General features: G+C 39.1%; 1 long non-coding RNA gene across 1 annotated transcript; it reads left to right on the forward strand.

Annotated features, from left to right (window-relative positions):
* Positions 1-16,319: 16,319 nt before the first annotated feature.
* LOC131227274 (uncharacterized) lies at positions 16,320-18,674 on the forward strand. Its single transcript, XR_009162151.1, has 3 exons — positions 16,320-16,830; positions 17,784-17,894; positions 18,366-18,674. It is a non-coding gene; the product is annotated as an uncharacterized LOC131227274 (long non-coding RNA).
* The last annotated feature ends 2,267 nt before the right edge of the window (positions 18,675-20,941 follow it).

Consider the following 20,941-nt stretch of genomic DNA (forward strand, 5'->3'; position numbering starts at 1 on the left):
AAAGAATGGAGGAAAAAAAACGAGAGGACGGGAAGAAAAAAAGTGAGTGGGGGGCTGTTGGGAACGTGGGTTGGAAAGAGAGCAGCGGCTGTTTTTGCTAAGGCTGCTGGAAGAAGGTGGCTGCCGAACGTGGAGCTGGGAAGGCTGAGAGGACAGCAGGAAGAAAGAGAAACGTGAAGGAGGGTGCTTGGTCTTGGTTTTGTCGTGAGGGGCAGGGACGAGGTGTGCTTGAAGCTTGGTTTCCAATCGACTGCTGATCGTGGAGTGCACGGTGCTTGGTCTTTGGTGGAAAGGAAGGGCTGCACGTCAGGGAGAGCTGAAGTTCGGTTATGGGCTGCGGCTGCACGTCAGGAAGAGAAGATGGAATGTGGAGGCTGAAAGAACAATAAGCTCTTTCTTCTTCTCTTCTTCTCCTTTTCGTTTTCTTTTTCTTTCTATTTGTTTTGGATTTAGGCTAATCATGGTCGGCTAAACCTCTTAGCTAGGGCTAAGAGGTGAAGCTTATAGTGAGAAGGGAGACTCTAATTGCTGATTTAACTATTTGATCATGAATTGAACTTGATTATGGTTTAATTATTAAGGGAATGTTTGTAGTTTTTAATGGTCTATTGTGACTGAAATTACAATGGGTCTGTGATAGCTTTGAGCATGTTCCTTTTCTCCTTTTCATGTTTATGAAGTCAGGAAGCCCTATTGTTCACCATCGTCTCATGGGCATGGTCGGATGACGGTACTCTTCCTAACTTTCATGGCATGTTGATTGATTGGTAATTAGATTAATTCTGTTGTTTGCTTTGTCTCCTGGGCATGGTTTGGTGATGGAATCCATTCTAATTCATACACCTTTCATCTCTTGAAAACCAGATCAAGTAAGTTCAGTTTGATTTCCATGATTCCTGATGCAGGCAAAAGATCTCCCTGATCTCTACAAGTGGATCCTCTGAATCCCTAGTTCCTTTCCTCTGAATTCCTTAAAGTTTTAGATAATTCATTCCACAATTCCTAAATTCTATTTGTTTTAGATCGCATCCTAGACTAGTTCTAGTTCTACTTGGTTTCAGATAACGTACAGGTATCAGTCCCTGTGGATTCGACCTCGGTCTTACCGAGTTTATTACTACATCACAACCCTGCACTTGGGGTGTGAACACCTGCCAGGCACATTGCTACTCCTAACTCAAGCGGTCGAATGGGGAATACTCCTCCGTTCATTGTCATCGGCCTAAAGGTTAGAGGACAGTTAGCATATTATCCTGCTCAGTGTCCACGTGGCTTGGCTAGTGACCCCAACACCAGCCAGCTAGCTGGTGTCAAAGCTCTGTGGGCCCACCATGATGTATGAGTTTTAGTGACGCCATCCATCCATTTTTTTCAACTCATTTTAGGGCATGAGCCTAAAAATGAGGTAGATCCAAATCTCAGGTGTACCACACCACAGGAAAATATTGTAGATTGAATGTCCACCCTTAAAAACTTCTTAGAAACTACTGTTATGATAAGATCACACCGATGTCGGTGAAGGAAAAACACAAATATCAGCTTGATCCATAACTTCTGTGGCCCCCAAAAAGTTTCCAACGGTAACCATTCAATCTCTACTGTTTCCTATGGTGTGGTCCACCTGAGATTTGGATCTGTCATGTCGTAAAATGAGCCAAAAAAACGGATGGACGGCATCGATAAAACACATACATCATGGTGGAGTCCACGGAGCTTTGACACTGGTTAACTTGATGTTGTTGGGGTCACTAGCCAAATCGTGTCCCATGGAGCTCCAGGATGAGAGAGGGAGTGCAAACGTGGGCCCCACACACACGAAAACCCGTCGGGGACCAGCAAACAAGGAATGGAGGTTTGTGGGCCCACCCGACCTTTCAGCTTCCAACCCATTGGATGTCACGTCAGCAACCCTATAGAAGAGCTTAAAGCCACGGCCAGAAAGCGGGACCCACCACACGTTCTCAAGCATGGTGGCACTTTGTAACAACCCTGTCTGTTTTTTTTTAACGGTAGGAACTATATCCCATTTTTTCTTTTGGTGTGGCCCACTTAAACCTTGAATCTACCTCATTTCTTGGCCCATGTCTTAACATCATCTAGCAAAACTGATGAACGGTGTGGATTTGTCACATCATTCCTGTGGGGCCCACTCTAAAAAAAATAAAATGAAACAAAGTGACGTCTCTCACCGTAACCAACCCTAACTCCAGCTCCTCTCTCCCTTCTTCTTCATACTCATACGACCCGAGTTGTGACCATCAACCATTTTTCATATTGGGACCCACAGCATAATCCAAACCATCCATCATGTTCGGACCTTGAAGTAATTCCATCTGTTGAAAACTCTTTCCTGGATTCCAACTATGCGGTCCACCAGAGTTTCAAATCTGCTTCATTCTTGAACTCCATATCCATCTCAACCTGACAAAACAAATGAATGTTTTAGATCATTCGTCATACATCTCAATGGACCCCACCTATCATCCCGAGTTCTATATGCGCAAGGAAGCCTTCTGTTTTTATAACACAGCTTCTTCTCTTCCCAATCCATGTGAAGTCTTTCCACACAATCTCAGCCATTCAAACTCCTTCATCCAATGGCCATCGGCCCTCCAGCAGTCCTCCTCGTGACAGTCAATCAGAAGTTTGCGTATGCCCACATTCTTTTTCTCTTTACGACTCCTCGAACGTGCGGAAGACACAACTCTCTAACTCAGAACCCACCAACTCACCTGACATTATTTTTATACTCCATTTCTCATGCTAGCTATAAAAAATCATAAAGAACATCATAAAAAGAAAGATTGTGAGAAGAAAAGGAGAGATCAGGAGAAGGGAGAGTATTCGTGCGGGTTCAACATCGAGTTCATGACTCACTGACTCAATCCCTAATAATGCATTGTCGATTTTTCCAACATCTCTTGCAACTATTCTATAGAGAGAGAGAGAGAGAGAGAGAGAGAGAGAGAGAGATATCCTGAGTGGATGTAACACATATCGAGTTGTTCCACCAAGTTGACTAAATCTGCCGAGCGCAACTTAGCTCATCGAGTACGAGCTAACCTGAAGATCCTTTTATAACATCTGATTTTTATGGAGATGGACGCATTTATATGAAGTTCTACTTCCCAAGTCGGGTCAAGTTCGGAGTTGGTCAATCCAAGTTAGTACACGTGAAATCAACATCGCTTCAAATTATTTTCCTCCCATCACACTATTTTTCCAAAGCAGGTAGGTGATCTTCCTTGTTGGAAATTTTAGGTTAATATATAGATTAATTTGATTATTTGTTATGTATTCAATTTATTTAATTATTATCATTAGTTGTAGATTATTTTATTTGATTCTTAATTGCATAGTATAAAGGTAATTTATTTGAGTTATTAATTAATTTCAATTGATTATCGTTATGTACTTAAATTGCAATTAATTCCTTATTATTACATGATGTATAATGTATTTGAATTTAGGGGTGCTCTGCCCCAAAAAGGATCACCATGCTATCTGTTTATGGGTGCTCTGCCCTAAAATGATCATTGTATTTTTATGGGTGCTCTGCGCAGGGTTATTCCTGAAAGGATCGGCACGGTACAGGTGCTCTGCCCTGGGTGATTCCCTAAAGGGATTAACACATATGGGTGCTCTGCTCTGGGTATTTACCCTAAAAGTCTATTCATCAGGTGCTCTGCCGAGGGTCATTCCCTAAAAGGATCAACACCGGTGCTCTGCCGAGGGTCATTCCCTAAAAGGATCAACACCGGTGCTCTGCCGAGGGTCATTCCCTAAAAGGATTAACATCGGTACTCTGCCAAGGGTCATTCCCTAAAAGGATCAACACCGGTGCTCTACCGAGGGTCATTCCCTAAAAGGATCAACACACATGGGTGCTCTGCCCTGGATTGAACCAAAAAGGATTTTAGATGACTGTATTATCTTATTTTGTTATTATGAAATACAAATTGTTATTATTATCATGTAAAATGCCGATTTAATACTCGTAATTGATCTTATTTATTTTATTGAGTTGTATTGGTGTTATCATAGAGTTTTCAATTTTGGAAAGGATGTGACCCTACGAACCGTCGTGCTCACACCCGTATAGATTATTTTGCAGGATTTGTATATGAAGAATTAGTTGGGCAACATTGAAGACTTTTATCTTTATTTATTTAGAAATTAATTAAAATTCAATGTATGTGTTTATTATTTATTTTTTTGTGTTAATGTAATTAAATATTCAAGGATTAATTAGTGGATAATATTTAATGACAATGATTAGTATTATTTTAGTTGCTCTGATTGCCTTGAAAATGTATGAAATAATGTAGGTTGCGATGTATATTTATTTAAATACAACTCATAATCCTGAAATTCGGGTTGGGGCCTGGCCAACTCGGATTCCGATTTTCGAAGTGTGACACACTTGATCCATGATGCTCTTCGTGGAACCCACCCATGGAAGGCGATAGGCCTTTTGACACGTGGCGGAGACACATCCCACCCATCCGGGTTGAGGTGTTTAAGATTCTTTGCATGCGATATGGACGGGCGAGCGATTATGAATTTCTGAGCGTGTCCACCAATTAGTTTTAAATGACGAGAATACCCTTGCTTGATTAAAAATGATTTATTAAGAGAATCGGGATGCTCTCATCGTTCTTGTCAATTTCTTGGCTTGAGAATTTCATCGGATATTTACTAACGTAATTCGACGTTTTTCTCTCTTGCTGAAAATAAACTATAAAAATATTTATATAAATTAATAATTATAAATAATTTAAAAATATAGGAAATTTTAAATTAATTTAAACTTTTAACTATTTACTTATTAAAATCACAATAAAGTCGCAAAAATTGAATTAATTAATTTTTTTTTAATCTTTTTGCGATAATACAATTGAATGAATTTTTCGCAAAAAATCTTGATATTTCCAAAATCTCGGCAATATGTGTGTAAATGCTGTGTGTGGGCCTGGCAATGGACGGTCCTGAGGTGGGTTCAAGCCCGGATTTTGAATAATCGGGCCCGGCATCATGGGTGGGCCTGCTTCAAGTGTACCTGTCTTATATCATCCAAATTTTAACTACTTGATTGCTGGACTGGCAGATTTCTTGATGAACGGATCTGATCTCCCACATGTACAACATATACACACGTGTGGAGTATAAGATAATAGTGTCTAACTCTCGCGAGTAGATATTCTATTAAAGTCACATGGATCGGTTTAGGCTAACGGGGCAGGTGTGTTTCACCCATGCCTATCTGGAAGGTAATGCGCATGCCCCAGGGCGCTTTCCGTGTTTAGTTTTTTTTAGGTAGGTAGGTAGCTGTCATTTTCTTTGCTGATGATAGGCATATCGCAGGTCCATTTCGTGGGGGAGCCTGAAATGTCCAGGGCTTGTACATGTCTTTCATTGAATGAATTACTGCGGTTTTTATATATATGTTACTGCGGTTTATATATATATATATATATTCTACTAAAGAATTTTAATATGCAATTAATATAATATTCTCATATTTAAAGGGGCGTGTCTAAGATCACTCCGTATATCTTCCCACTCCACCGTATTATACACAAGAAATTTCATACACGATGGTGTATAGGAACTTTAATATACAATATTTTTATTTTCTGATAATGCCTCAGTTCCATTTAGCATCCAGGTCGCGAAAATGGTGGGCCTACCATCAAGAAAAAATTGAAATTTTCCACTCATGGGCAGGGCTACACTTTTCATGAATCGGACCACAGTTTGTCCACTGATTTCTAAGAATAGCCCAATGGATGAGTGGACCCAACTGGTTTTCACCTAAGGTGATCTTTGTAATGGGTCCCACTATTTACATAGATCAGATCTATTTGGAAGTTTTGTTATTTTAAAAAGAACCTTGTAGGCTGTAGCCACCTACAGCTAACTGATTGCCACGTAGGTAGAACTTTCATGAGATCCACACCGTCCATCAGGCACGCTGCCTTGTATATATACACCGTAAGACATAAAAATCATAATGATTCAGAACTCACGCAGGCCACACCAAACGAAATGGTTGGGATGTGACATCCACCATTAGTCTTTTACAGGTCCCGCTATGGTGTTTATATACCATACGTACAACCATTCATCTGATGTGCCTGATCAGGATGAAAGGATTACCAAAAATAACAGTATCCCAAAAGTTAGGTGGGCCATACAAGGAAAATTCAAAGGTTTTTTTTTTTGTCATTTTAATCTACGTGAGTGTTGAACAAGTCTGATTTTTTATTCAAGGCCAAACAAGGAGTGGGGTACCTGATGAACGAGGTAGATTTTATGCACGTTGGTTCGTTTCCACACGTTAGAAGAAGTTATCCCCTCTGCGTTAAGGCCAAAATTTGGGTAGGTTCAACCCGGTCGACTTGTGACTGACCGGCATTGGTTCGGTCTTGGGCTCGGGCTATACAAACATCAACCCAGTAAAACTTATGTCGGGCTCAGATTGAAGTCTTAGGTTGCCCAATCAAGCCTAAACCCCGTCGATATATAAGTTACTTATAAATTATAATTAAGTACATACGGATCATCAGTGTTAACGGCATGGGGGAAATTCTAGTGCTTTCAGGTCTCATTAGTCCACGTCATTTCCCATGACTAAGGGTGTACATCGAGTCGAACCAAGTTGAGCTGGCATAAGCTCGACTCGGCTCGAACAATTGCTGACCTCAGCTTGAACTCAGCTCGGCTCGATCCTCGAGCCTGATTGGCTAGCTCGGCTTGGTTCGGTCAGCAACTTGGGCCAACTTCGAGCCAAGATCGAGCCGAGTTCGCCATTGAGGCATTTCCAAAAACGCCTTAATTGTAACTTCAAAATCCCACTATTTTACAAATAGAAGCAATGGTTTTACAGGTATTTTCTCAAACACCTTCTACATAACATTTTTTTTTTTTTTTAAAAAAAGAGAGAAAAAAGGTATTTACTTTATGTTCATACCTTCCTTGCCACTAGCCAAACCTTCCTTGCCACCTTGCCACCAGCCAAAACTTCCTTGCCACCGGCCACATTTCGTTGAGTCATTTTATCAAACAATTAGTGAGCAACATCAATGGCAAAGTAACCGAGTCACCAAACTAGTTCGATCCGAGTTCAATTCAAGCTGGATTCGTTCTGAGTCGAGTCGAGCTGGGGCCTGCTCGAACTCATTTTCGAGCTCAAAAAATAAGCTCGACTCGGCTCGAACTCAGCTTCGAACTAAATCGAATCGAGCTTTTTCGAGTTGAGTCGAGCGAGCTAACCGAGCTAGCTCGGTTCATGTACACCCCTACCCATGACTAATGCTAACAAGATATGTTGGATTTCTCTCCCAAATAGATTACGCGCTACACAACACCACTTTTAAAGGAGTAGTTATCATATATTTTAGCTTGTTTATTTAGTAAAAATGAAGTTCTTCACTATAAATAATTAATAAAATTATAGGTACAAAAAATAATCTGTATTGAAATATAATATATTAATGTAATAACAAAAATATTAGCATGTATCCACCTGACCGAGCCTGCTCGAATTGGGCTTGGGTTGAGAATTTCCAACTTGAAGTTGAGTTTGGTTGGGTTAAAGTTGAAGTATAGGAACCTTGGGTTGGGCTGGGTTGAGCACCAACTTGACCCAATTAACCCAACCCAACTAGGGTTTAGCACCAACCCGACCCAACCCAACATGCCCAACTTTCATCCCTACTTTGGGTACACAGATGGCCATTGATATTATTTATGAAGGAAATTTTACACAAAAAAAAACTAATTAATATGAAATTTCTGTGGACGCAATTTAGCCACTACCTGGATCCTCAATTTGACCATGAGGGCCACCTCAATGTATGCGGTGGAATTCAGATCCTTTGCTTGCCACAAGCATGAATTCCCTCTTTTCCTATATTGTGATTAGTCCATGTTTTCATTGAGGCTGTTAGCACTGCTGCATTAAATGCAGTCTATGATAATGTTGACCAATCACATTACAGTAAATATTGAATCCCTATTTGTGGCAAGCAAAAGACCGGGACTCCATACAGTCAATCAATGAATTAGATACAAATCTCAAGTGGGCCACTCCACATGAACCACCGTTAAAAACTTCATAAGGCCCTCTATAATGTTTATTTACCATCCAATATGTTGATTAGGTCGCATAGAGTCGGATAGAGAGAGAACACAAATCAATACCAGCTTCATCCAAAACTTTCGTGGCCCAACCGCGGGTCCCTGGCTAGGAATGGGCAGCCTATTAGGGACTGCTGTGATGTATGGGTTTTATCCACACCGTGCATCCATTTTTCTATATTATTTTAGGATAAAAAACTAGAAAAGAGATAGATCCAAGGCTCAATAGGACCACACAGTGGGGATTAAACACCTACCAATGAAAATTTTTTAGGGGCCACAGAAATTTTGGATCAAGTTGATATTTGTATATTTCCTTCATTCAAGTTAATGTTACTTTATGAACAGGTTGGATGGAAATTAACCATCACCGTGGGCCCTAGGAAGGTTTCAAGTGTGGGTGTCATTATCACTGCCGCTTCCTATGGTGTGGTCCACTTGAGCCTTGGATCTGCATCTATTTTGGGCTTGTAATCTAAAATGATATGGCAAAATGGATGAACGGTGTCGATAAAACTCATTTATCACTGTGGCTCCTCAGAACCCTGTCCATTCCTAGATAGCTAAGACAGTCCCTGGTAGTACCCAATTTGTGCCAATGGCCAAAGAAGTTTTTAACGATAGAAATTCAATTCCTACCATGTGGTCCACCTGAGATTGTATCTGCTTCATTTTTCTCCAATGATCTAGAGGAAGCTGGCAAGATGGATGGACGGCCACGACACATACATTGAGGTGGACCCCACGTTCAGTGTGGCACCCATCTACCTGGATCCCGGGTGGCAGCTAATCCGCATTTTACATTTTGCTTCCGAAAAGCTGCCTTATAAACTGATGTAATTATCATTCCACTACCTTCAGTTGCACTTCCTTGACAACAGGTTTGGTGAGTGTGACAACAGGTTTGGTGAGTGTGCCCCACTGTAATGTTTATGTAAACTCCACCCTAACCATCAGATGTGTCACCTTATGTTAGAGGACAAAAAATAAGTTACATCTGTCTGTCATTGAGGTGGATCACATGTTCTAAGGCAATATTCGTCATCTAAACTGTTTTCATTAGTGTTATAGCCCTTGTATAGTCTACACTGCTTGAATTTATAGGAACCTATTCAATAAAAAGTTACATGATACTCCACATGAGATTTGAGTGAATCCACTCTCTTAGTTTGTTTTGCTGACTTATGTTAGGACGTCAACCTAGGAAAGAAAAAAAAAAACATGAGAAAGCTCGAATAAGCTAATATGCATGAGAAACAGTAGAAAGTGTGTGTATATAAATAAATTAAAAGTAAAAAAGAAAAAGAAAAAAGAAAGAAAGAAGAAGAAGCTAATGGGTCTCTGCTCATGGCTCAATGGTAAACTGACAAGAGTCTCAACACTATGATTATGGGTTCAAGACTTGGGCCCGTTTGGATTTTTTGTCTCTATTCAGCAACTAATGAAAAGTTAGAAAAGTTTAAAAAAATTTAACTGAAGTGATTAATTACTTTTAAGTAAAAAAGTTATTTATAACTAATCATATCATAAACCAAACTTACTTTTTTGAAATAAGTTATCATATCTACTGTTGTAAGTAAAAAAAGCAACTTATTTGGTTGTATCCAAATCAATTTGATGCAGGATAATTAACACTTGCTCTAAAAGTTCATCCTACATCAAAGTGGTATCTGAGCGGGAGGTCTCGTGCTCGATACTCCTCATCGGATGTGATTAATGCAGGGGCACACTTGGGGTGAGTGGCTTGTGTGAGGTGGACCCCACCTGTGTGAGGCGGGTAACTCATGTGAAACGGAACCCATGTGAAGTGGGATCCACAAGGGGGTTTGGCCAAGGTCCTAACCCATGGGATAAGGGGCCTGGACTATGAGATAAATGGATTGATTCGCCATGCTCCATCAGTTCAAGCTTTTAGGGCAAATAGTTAATTAACAAAAAAATGGTACATCTATCGACTGCCTGAACACACTAGCAGCACAAATAAGTGCAACGTATAATATTTGCTAAAGATCTACTTTAACACATGAAAACTGAAAACGATTTGTTATCATTTCATACCAGTTATTTGCATCATGGGTCAAATGCTTAGATGGGAACTCATTAAATAGTTTATTTTTGATTGATTTTTCTTCGATGGTGGAGAGAAAAAATGAGTAAATGTCAACATTAGAGCTTTCTGGTGGAGAACAAATTCACTATATTTTTCAATCAATCTTTGTGAAGAGTTTGGAGGTTTCCATTACACTACTTTATGATCTTATCTCCAAGTAATCTTTTTAGCTTGGAGTCTATGGATGATATTCTATTTAAGCCTGCCACCACTAATGGTAAGCAACAAGACTCTTTGCTAAAATGGCCTTTTTGATATAAAACTGACAATTTAAAACAATGTCCTGCCACTTTTAATTACAAGATCCTCTACGTCCTACTCGGTTAGCATTGTCTTGTTTTTGAATATTTGGTTTTGTAAGGATATGGTCTATTCTAAGGTCTTGCTTATGGTCGGGGCTAGGAAGTCAATCTTTTATGTTCTACATTTGAATATCTCTTTCGTAATTCTATGGCAAGTTTTCTCCTATGACAAATAAGCGGTGGTTTCCTGTATCAAATTTTTTTAAAGAGCAGTGTTTATGTCAAACTACCAATGTGATTTGGCTGTATTTTGGTGGCTGTGCTTATTTTTCCTTTTTTTTTTGGGATCTTTTGTTAATTGTTAAAATCTTTAACTGGAGCATCACCTATTTCTTTCAAGTCATTTTTTGGTCAGTTTTTTGTTTAAGCTTTTTTACTTGTAGTTAAAGATGCAGTCTAGTTTAATGGATAGATAGTTCATATTTTTAGTTCATCCTTCGTATGCTTTTTGGTAGTTTCTCGTGTTCTTTATTATTATCATCATCATCATCATCATCATTATTATTATTATTATTATTATTTTCCTGCAGGCTGTTGGTTATTTTTATTGTTTGCTTATTGATCTGCTACACGAGCCTTTCAACTGTCTTCTTTGATAGTGGTTTGTTTCTTTCATGATTATTGGTTTTGGGTCAAGCTACTCATGTCTTAGCTTGCATTTGTTTACTTTAATTATGAGGATATGATTACGGTTTTTGAAGTCCTCAAAAAAAAAAAAAAAAGTTCAATAGGATAGAATTTTTCAATAGATAACAATTTTTTAAAAAAGGTTTTTGGAATCCCTCTTTTAGCAAATGGAGTTTTTTTTTTTTTTTTGTAATCTTTAATTTTTATTTTTATTTTTTAATAAAGAAAAGGCACATGCCACGGGGATTTCATTGATCATTAAAAATTTACAGGCATTGGGTGGGCCCAACAAAAAGGATGGCGGGCCACACCTATCATATATCCACAAGCTAAACTAGACAGAATGTTAAATGAGAACCTTCAAGGAAAAACTCTACAAAAATTAAAACAGAACAAAAAAAACCGCCCGCCCCAATCATGGGCATCTTAGCGCTCTAATCCCTGCATTATCTAGCACTAATGCTCCTCTAACTAACCTCGGAAGTTGAGAACAGCATGTGAAGATTTTGTCGGGGCAACCATCACTTGCCATTCTAGCTAGCGCATCAGCCACCGAATTTCCCTCTCGAAAGATGTGGTTGTTCATGAGATTTAGTCCCCATTTTTTTATCCTGGATATCCCCCAAAGTGTACCAAATGCTCCAGGGATTGGACGTGGCTGAATCCCTCAGCGCATTCGCAATGACCTTAGAGTTGGGTTTCAACTATGATATTTGCAAGTCCCAGGTTGGAACAGATGTTAAGGCTGTCAAGCATGGCCCGTGCTTCCGTGCATGTGTTAGTAGCTGCTCCAGCGCATGTGTTTGTACACAAGAAAACTGGCATTTAGCGGCGGTCAAAACCGCCGGCAAAGGCTAAGAAAACCGCTGTCAAATCTTTTACCTGCGGTCAGCTAACAGCCAGTAAAGCCTTTACCGGCTGCCAGGACCTTTACTGACAGTTATGCCGGACGCAGCTAAATCGTCTTTTTTTTTGCAAAAATGGTCACAAGCTACGGATAAAATCCGTAGCTAAATATGAAACCCCCACAGTATAAGCGTAGCCACTGGTACCGTAGCCACGGTAAATGCATAGCCTGCAGTATTGCCCCTCCTGTGGCTTGTCCTTCACCTGCTTTACCTGTCCTGCATCAAATACATCAGGCTCCATTTCAGCATCTCTCAACCACATACATATTATAGCGTATTTAGGTGTGTTCAGTTTGTATACAAGAGGGGTATGGCCCACTAATCTATGCCATTCATTGTCTAAGGAGACCCACATAGGAATGGACCATGCACGCCTGAAAATCTCCCAGAAATTCACAAGAATCCCATCCACTAACCTTGCTCCATTTTCGAGTTCGAAGAAATGTGTAGATAATCAGTCATTCGAGTTCATCTCACAAGAGAACGATTCTCTCTTGGAATAGGGATCGAGTAGGTACTGGTACGTCTGCGCACAATAGGACCCTGGCAGTTAGTGTCTTACCTAATATTTTTAGAATTGAGTTTTTTTTTTTTTTTCTAACTAGATGCATCATCTTTAATTTCGCTACTCTAAATCATGGGTTTAGGGCCTGTAAGATGTTGCAAATTGTATGAAATTTAACCAGTCGTCGCTTTTCTTCTTTTTGTCAGCATTACATACTTTTTATATACCTAATGCATTTACAACTGATGTTGCTGTTAAACATCAATCTACTGTTCACGTGTTGCCTGGTTATTAACTTCCTAAAGTTTCCTGGTAAAGTAAAGAGCAGGTTTGCTTCCATCAAAATGAAGGAATCTGCATCTATTGCATCTTACTTGTGCTGTAAATGTAGTTGTCTTAAACAAATAGGGAGTTCTGGTCTGACAGGGACTGTAGCCAGATAAAGGAAACTGTCCAATGTACTTGGTGGGTTGAGACCACTCTTACTAAAGAATGATTTGTTACAAGTTAATAAAATCATTAGATGGGTTGAGACAAGACTCTTACTAAAGAATGATCTGTTACAAGTTCCAGGAAACTGTGGGAAAGGAGAATGATTTGTTACAAGTCAGGAGTAAGCTAAGTATCTAAGCATATCCATGACAATAGCAAACAATAAAAGATTGCATATTGATTAGAAATTAAAAATTAAAAAATTAAAAAGCTATAAAAGCAGCTAATCAATGAAAAAATAAACATAAAAATTTTCATCTATAGCAAAGAGAACAATGTGAATAGGAAGTTACAGTCTGTTACATGTGTTGCGGTTTACCTTTTTCTGGGTGAAACTGTAGGCACTACCTTTCCGAAAACTAATGAGGAATATCATATATTAATGGAAATTAGTCACCTAACCTTATCTGTTTTGGACTTAGATGACTTGCGCACCAAAATGAGGTTGTTCAGAATCTTCAGATGTACTCGTAAATAGAGCTGCAAATATCCTGTTTAATCAAGAAGATATTAACCCTCAAATTTCAATTATTGTTACTGTCTAACTAGAAATTAACATAATTGCAGTAGGCCATATCATCAATAAACACACTTTCACCAATTATTTTCATTTGGTATTCAGTTGAAAAAATGGCTAACACCAAAACAAACCCTCAGATAGTCATGGATAAATGCATATCATTCCAGCTCTTGGGCTCTGCCTTCTAGCCAAGGGCAGAACTGCCTTAAACCTGAGGGACCCAGAGAATCAATCTGGAAGAAGATGAATCCCCTCTCTTAGGGCCATGGCTTCTACCACAATCAGCTGCACAGCCACTAACAGGTGCAGGATAGGAAGCATTCAGGTGAACACATCATCATTAGCAGTACCACAAATACCAATGAGCTCTGGTGTATCAGAAAAGTAAGCCACTTCTCCACCCTCAATCTGAGGAACAGACAGCAATATCTTCCATGTGTGCCATGCCCACTGAATGTGGACCACTCAGACATTGCTCAACTTCTTTTTTGCCACCGATATACAGGCTAGCAATGCCATGACAAATATAGTTCAATGCTGTGATTTTTAGCCATAGGCCCATCATGTGGTGGGCCATCAGATTAATGGTTCTGATTTCCCTAGAAGTGCTCCATGTGTGCGGCAGAGATGCTAGAGACAAGTGAGGAACAACTCCAATGAGGCTCAAAATCCTCTCGGCACCAGATTGCATATGGTCACGATTCATATTTAAATTGTAACACAAAAACAAAAAATAGCATCACTAGCATATATGGAATTTGAGACCAGCAAATGTGATGACATGAATTTGGGACCATCTAAGTGCTAAAGCAGGCTTCAACCACAACCAAGTGTTTCAAAGATGTAGTTTTTTCATATTAAAATGAGGAATATGTATACCATAGGAGATGTAACGAGAAGAATAACTCCCTCTAGCGCCCCTACCCCCACGACCCTGCATGCCAGGTCTCCACCTAGTAGTCTCAGCAGGCTCCCTGTTGCTAGGATTCTGCCAAAGAAGAAGATACTTGTTATTCCAGTCAAATGTGTTCTCATTATTTTCATTTGGTATTCAGTTGAAAAAATGTTGGTGAAAAAGGGGCCTAAACAGATGGATGTGATGGTAAATCGGGCTCCATCACGTAAACATACAAATGAGCCAGGTAAGCATCTGCAATAAATAGATGGCGTCTTACTCCCATAAACTTCTCAGCATTAAGCTTAAAACTTCAAGTGATACGCTCTGTGGAGCCTACTGTGCTGTGTATGTGACATCTACTCGGCCCATCATTTGCACCAGGTAGTGCTAGGATGAGGACAAAAAAATAGGCTGATCCAAAAAAATAGCCCATCATTTTCAGATCTTGGAAACTATTTTTCTTTATTGGAGTTAATCTGAATTTTCAAAGCTAATGCCCCCTTTTCCTCCCTACAGTTGTTCCTTTTTCATTATCTTTTCTTTTCTTTTCTTTTTTTTCTTTTTCTTTTTCTTTTTTTTTTTTGTTTTGTTCCTTCTGTGTTGTAGTTTTACTTTCCAATTTCCTTCTACATTTTCATAGTTTGAAAATCTTGTCTTTTTATTCAGCATTATCATATCTCATTACGAGTTGGTGGCTGAGCTAAAAACAGTGAAAATGAACCGCGACTATCTAGCATCATTGACGAGATCTCAAGGCTAGCTACATAAACATTTCAAGAGTAGGACCAATGATATCTCCAAAAATTTGCTCCCCAACTTTTATGAAGGAAAATGGTCCCAAAACATGAAATAGGATCCATTTTCAAGCATTTCCCAGAAGCCAAACATGTGTAGCAGCCCTTGCTAATGGATTCCATTTCAATTAGGGTTACTTTCTAGGAGCCAAATCAACCCAACAAAAGATAAGAAATCAATAACTGATGTGTGAAATAAATGAGCTGGAAAAAAAAAAAAAAAAGACAAAGAAGAAGACAGAAAATCGACAATGCAAATTTCTAAAAATGGATTCGACAATGCAAATCCCTAATTAGGGATTTGTAGTCAACAAAGCATACCTGAGATGGATGAGAATCTGAGATCCACGAGCAGTAGAAGACCGAACTGCAGCAGAGGGCCGAGGAGATAGAGAGAGAGAGAGAGAGAGAGAGAGAGAGAGAGAGAGAGGAATAGGGTTTTGAGAGAGAGATAGATAGGGAGAGTGAGAGTGAGAGGAGAGCGAGCGGAGAGCGAGAGGGAGAGGCAGAGGGAGAGGGAGAGGGAGAGCGTGCGAAGGGGAGAAGGAGAGGCAGAGAGAGGGAGGGAGAGGGAGAGGGAGAGCACGCGAGAGGGAGAGAGACGGAGAGAGAGGGAGAGAGAGCCCGCGAGAGGGAGAGGGAGAGGCAGAGAGAGGGAGGGAGAGCACGAGAGGGAGAGCGAGAGGGAGAGGCTGAGAGATTCAGCGCTCAAATAGCGATTAGGGCTTCTTCTTTTTTTTTTCTTTTTTTTTTTTTTTTAATAGGGAATCCCTTTGCCCGCAGCCGATAAAACTGGCTGCGGGTAAAGGGTTGGGCCATCGGTCGGCTCAGGCCTCTTTTCTTGTAGTGGTAGCAGCTCCATAATATCTGAGAAAGGCGAAGACGAGCCTGCCTAAGTGGTCCCGGCATACGCCTCCTCCACCACTCTCACTTGGGTTTCCTCTCGTGGATCCATCAGTGTTTAGCTTCAGCCATTGAACTGGAGGCTTTGTCCATCTAACTATGAACGGTTTGCTAGCAGGGAGTTTGCTGGGAGAGCTAAGCCTTAATGTCTGGATGATGATGTTCTCGGCCATGGAGTTTCTGTCCGAATCCAAAATTGTTGAGCCGATCTATCTGGAGTTCAATCCCCCATTATGCATGCTAAGGAAATTCTTCTTTAGCTAATGTGGCAGTAGTGACATTGGAGCTCAATCCTTCAATATGCCATGCTAAGGAATTACAATTTCCCTATTTCCACTTTACCTGGCCAGTGATTCAGTTTGAGCATTCACCCAAATGCACCGTCTGCTTTCTTGAATCAATGGCTTGAAATGCTTCTGTTCGATTATAAAAGACAAAGAAGTTACTAAAAAGTAATTGCCTTCAGTGGATATTTTGTGAGTAATTTACTTTTCTTTTTCTATGTAATTCTACTATTTAAGTACTTTGATAATCCTGTTGAATTTGTGGCAGTTACTATTGCTACTCTTGGGAAGAAGACTACAGTTGTTTCCAGAAGTACTTATTGGAGCTGGAGTTCCTTGCTGCAGGTGACCTCTTACTTTATATCCTCTCATTATATTATGTTTTCTTTTCATCGGTCCTGATATTTCTTTGTGAGCTTAGCATTTATAGTAATATCACGAATGTGGCTTGCTTTTTTGTTTACTTGGTTATCATCAATCACAGATTGGTGCAAAATGCCGGCAAGTTTGTTGTTACTTTCCCAAGAGCATATCATTCAGGTTTCCGTCATGGTAGGACAAAAAATCAATTGGAGTTTTCTCTTTTTAAATCAGTGATGAGAAAATAAAGATAGTCTTCATATGACAAGGTTAAATCATGACATATGTTCTCCATTTTTTTTTAATGATGAATAACTTGTAGGATAGTGTAAGTATGTGTATTGGAGCAAGAGAACTTGGATTCGAATTCTACAAAAGAACACAAACAAGTATCTCATTGAACGACTTGGATCTGGTGTCTGGAGTGAAAGTCGAGAGGTCATATTTCATTTTGCTTTGCATTCTGTTTGTGTATGAACATTCACTGCATTCTGAGTTCTTCGCTTCTGAGATATTTCGTGATGCATGTCAAAAGAACTCGCATTCTTTTGTTCGACCAAGCAATGGTAACAGCAGGGGCCTTCATTGGGGTAACCTAGACTGTTCAACTGGTGGGACCCATCTTTTGGTAGGCCATCCCATAAAAGATGAACCTAGCCATCCAATGAAAATGGACAATTACAATCAGATGGTCAGGTTCATCTCATGGGGTAGACCTAAGCCATCTCCCATCGCATCCACCATGTCAGCCCGCAATGTAATGATTTTGGATCATCGAAAGGTAGGTCCCACATATGCAGTTTGTTGGGCTGAGCAAATGCCCGATCAAGCATTATATATTTCTCAACTGTTGTGTGTTTGCATGCATTCAATACAACTTAAGATGACCTACATTATCTTTTCATCTAATCAATGTGTTTTCCACCCTTTTTTTGAAGGTCATATAAGCTTTTGAATGTCTTAGAGTTCAATAGCTCCCGAAAGCGGATGTTTGTGACAGTAAGAAGTGAGGAAGGCCAGTTGTTGCTACTTTGCAAAGGCGCCGACAGGTTTGTAGGATTGCTTTTTTTTTTTTTTCAGAAAAAGGTGGAAAGATCCACCAGATTTCATTGAATGTGGAACTGGACTGTACATCCATTCAGGCGGGCCCCGACAAAAAGGAACCGGGCCTCACCTATCATATAAAACAGGCCGAAATCAACAGCAAAAGAAACCAAAATTAGACCGGAAAGGCCTAGGAATTTCTGAAGGAACCCAACCCCACCTTATCTAGGAAAACCGGCCCAAAATTAGACAGGTTTGTAGGCTTGCATGATTGCTAAATACTACTAAACGCCATTAGGCATGACTAAATTCCTAATGGGTGCGTTTGGTTGCACCAAATATCACGATATTTCATGATTGATTGGTCCAATATGCTGTAAAATTTCATGAAATTTAGTGCAACCAAACACACCCTATATATAATGTTTTTGACTTCGATTACCTTGTTTTGTGATCCTCATATGTATTCTATCCAGTGTCATGTTTGAAAGATGAGAAGTTACAGTTCCTAGCTTAGAATCCATCGAAGAAATGAGGATGCCTTCATTCGATAATCTGGTGATGACAATGAGATCAACAAAGAGATCTTCGAAAGGGGGGAATGTGGAACTCAAGTAGCAGCAGAAGGCATGTTTACTGTCGCCTGCATCTCCTCTCACCGCCATCAATTGATTGAAAGGAAGTACAAGCAGATGTATGATATCAAATGGCACTAAAAACAATAATGAATTCAAGCAGTGACTGACAGCAAAATGTATGATCATTGGATAGATCTTAGATCTCCTCTCACAGCCATTTACTGATCTAAAAAAGGCCTTGGGATTTAATTATTGTATCAATGTTCTTCTTAAGATTGCTTGTAGATGGAGTTGTCATGATCTGTCATGGCCAGGTGGCAACCTGGGATTCGGTCATATACAATCATTTTTTATGGAAACAAATTTTTTATGTTCCAAATTTGGATGATAGATCTGATTTTGATTTCTTCCTTTTCTTTTGTGTAGACTTACCTTTTAAATAGGTTGTTTGGTTTGGGGCTTTGGATAAATGGGTATAACTAATTTTAGATGTATTTATTTATTAGGAAATTCATTTTCATTATTTTTTTTGAAATTTAATGAGAAACGTCGACAGCTAAAAACCATCGGAGAATGTCTCTCTAGCCAACAGCTAACATAGCTGTCGAAAATGCCAACGGTTTTAGCTGTCATGCCCCCTTTTCCGACGGCCCATTCGATGACTAAAAGCCATCAGAGAATGTCAATGCAAATTACGTTGTTTTTTGGTAGTGATCGAGGATGGTTTCTTTGTGCACTTGCACTTATTGGGACTCTAGGATAGGTTGTAGCGTCATCATCATTCTTTTAAACCTAAGTTGGATCAGGTTAATCGGGACGAAACAATTTACAATTAAATGGTTTGGTTCAAGTCAAGTTAGGTCAGAGGAAAAGGGATGTGAGTTGGGTTTGGGGAAGAATTCCTACCTGTTTGGTGAAGCATTCCCCACAAGCAAGATGGAAGAAAGAGGAGAATTTTATTTGATAGGTAGATATCTTACGCCAGGCCTCTTCTTGAAATGTGAAAGGTTGCAACCCAATGTTAGGTATCATTCGGGATATAACTACTTGGTTTAAATTTGGTTTGGTTTTTGAACAATTGGAAAGAAAAATAGTTTGATGAGGCCAAAATAGTTGACATACTTCTCGTTTAAATATCTCAAAGGATGAAAGGAGATCAAATATTTAAAGTTGATAATATTTCAAAAATATTTTCTTTATTTGAATTATGAAAAAGAGTTTGAATTAGTTTAGAAGTTTAGTTACTATTTTTAATAAATTTATTATTTTAGGAAAATCTGCTATTTGGATAAAATTAAGAATTTAGGGTTTATAACTTATATAAGTCATATTAAAAAGCTTTATAAATGGACTTTTTATTAATATTATTATTTTTTTCTTTCATTTTTTTATGGATTTTTATCTCCTTATGAATTGAGGATTATTCTCGAAAAAGATGATGACCTCTTCCTCTCCTTTTCCACCACACACCTGCTACATAGTTGGTACAAAATGTGCTTCACCAATAGATATCAGAGCAAGGTTTTTCCTTAAGTTATATGACGTCAAATAGAAGATCGGCTGACAACAATCTCGTGGGTGGTGCTTCAAGAAATCAAGCATTAATGAATGCAGAGTACATGATCTTTTATTGAAAATTCAGTCATTCAAATGAGGAGGTATGATTAAAGAATATTGATCATTTAATTGAGTCATGGACTGCAAACATATTCATGACAACAACAGTCCATGACCATTGAAGGGCTTGCAGTCAACCAGCTAGGGGCCAATCAGCACAATACCTATATCAAATCATCAGCCACAACCCCATGAAGTTTAGGCTAACTGAGGAAGCAAATACTTTTCAGCCAATCAAAAAAAGAACAAGAAAAGTAAACCTTTGCAAATGAAAAGGTGCCTCTTAAAGAAGAGTGGACCTATCCAGGTGAAAGAGTATTTCTTGACAATTTCATCATTGAATTACTTAATGAATCTAAGAATTGATCAATTGAAGCATTTCATGGTTCGGCTAAAAGATGTCCCAATTGCATAAAAACATGAATTAATGGATAGATCAAAGAAAGGCATCAATGAATCCACGAATATGAATGACTCAATGTTCAAGGAAATGGACACTTTTTTAGTCATCACCTTGAAGGACAATACATTTTCGTAGCAACACTTGTTGAGTTTTGGATTATTACTTAAAAGTCCTTATTTAAGTCATGAGAAAGAGTTTGAGCCATTTTAAAGTTGATTGTTATTTTAATAAATTTACTGTGTTAGAAAATTTTATTATTTCGAAAAGGTTGTGACTTTAAGATTTTAGAATTATGAAAGAAATGTAATGAGGGCTTTCTAGATAGACATTTTACAATAATATTAATATTTCACGCCTGCCACATTAAATTTTAAAGACATTAGGTATTTTGGAAGTGTATGCATGCTCATCGATCAATATTTGATATCTTACCTACTCAACCCTATTAATAGTG

This window comes from Magnolia sinica, chromosome 15 (genome assembly GCF_029962835.1).
Source record: "Magnolia sinica isolate HGM2019 chromosome 15, MsV1, whole genome shotgun sequence".
Classification (NCBI taxonomy): domain Eukaryota; kingdom Viridiplantae; phylum Streptophyta; class Magnoliopsida; order Magnoliales; family Magnoliaceae; genus Magnolia; species Magnolia sinica.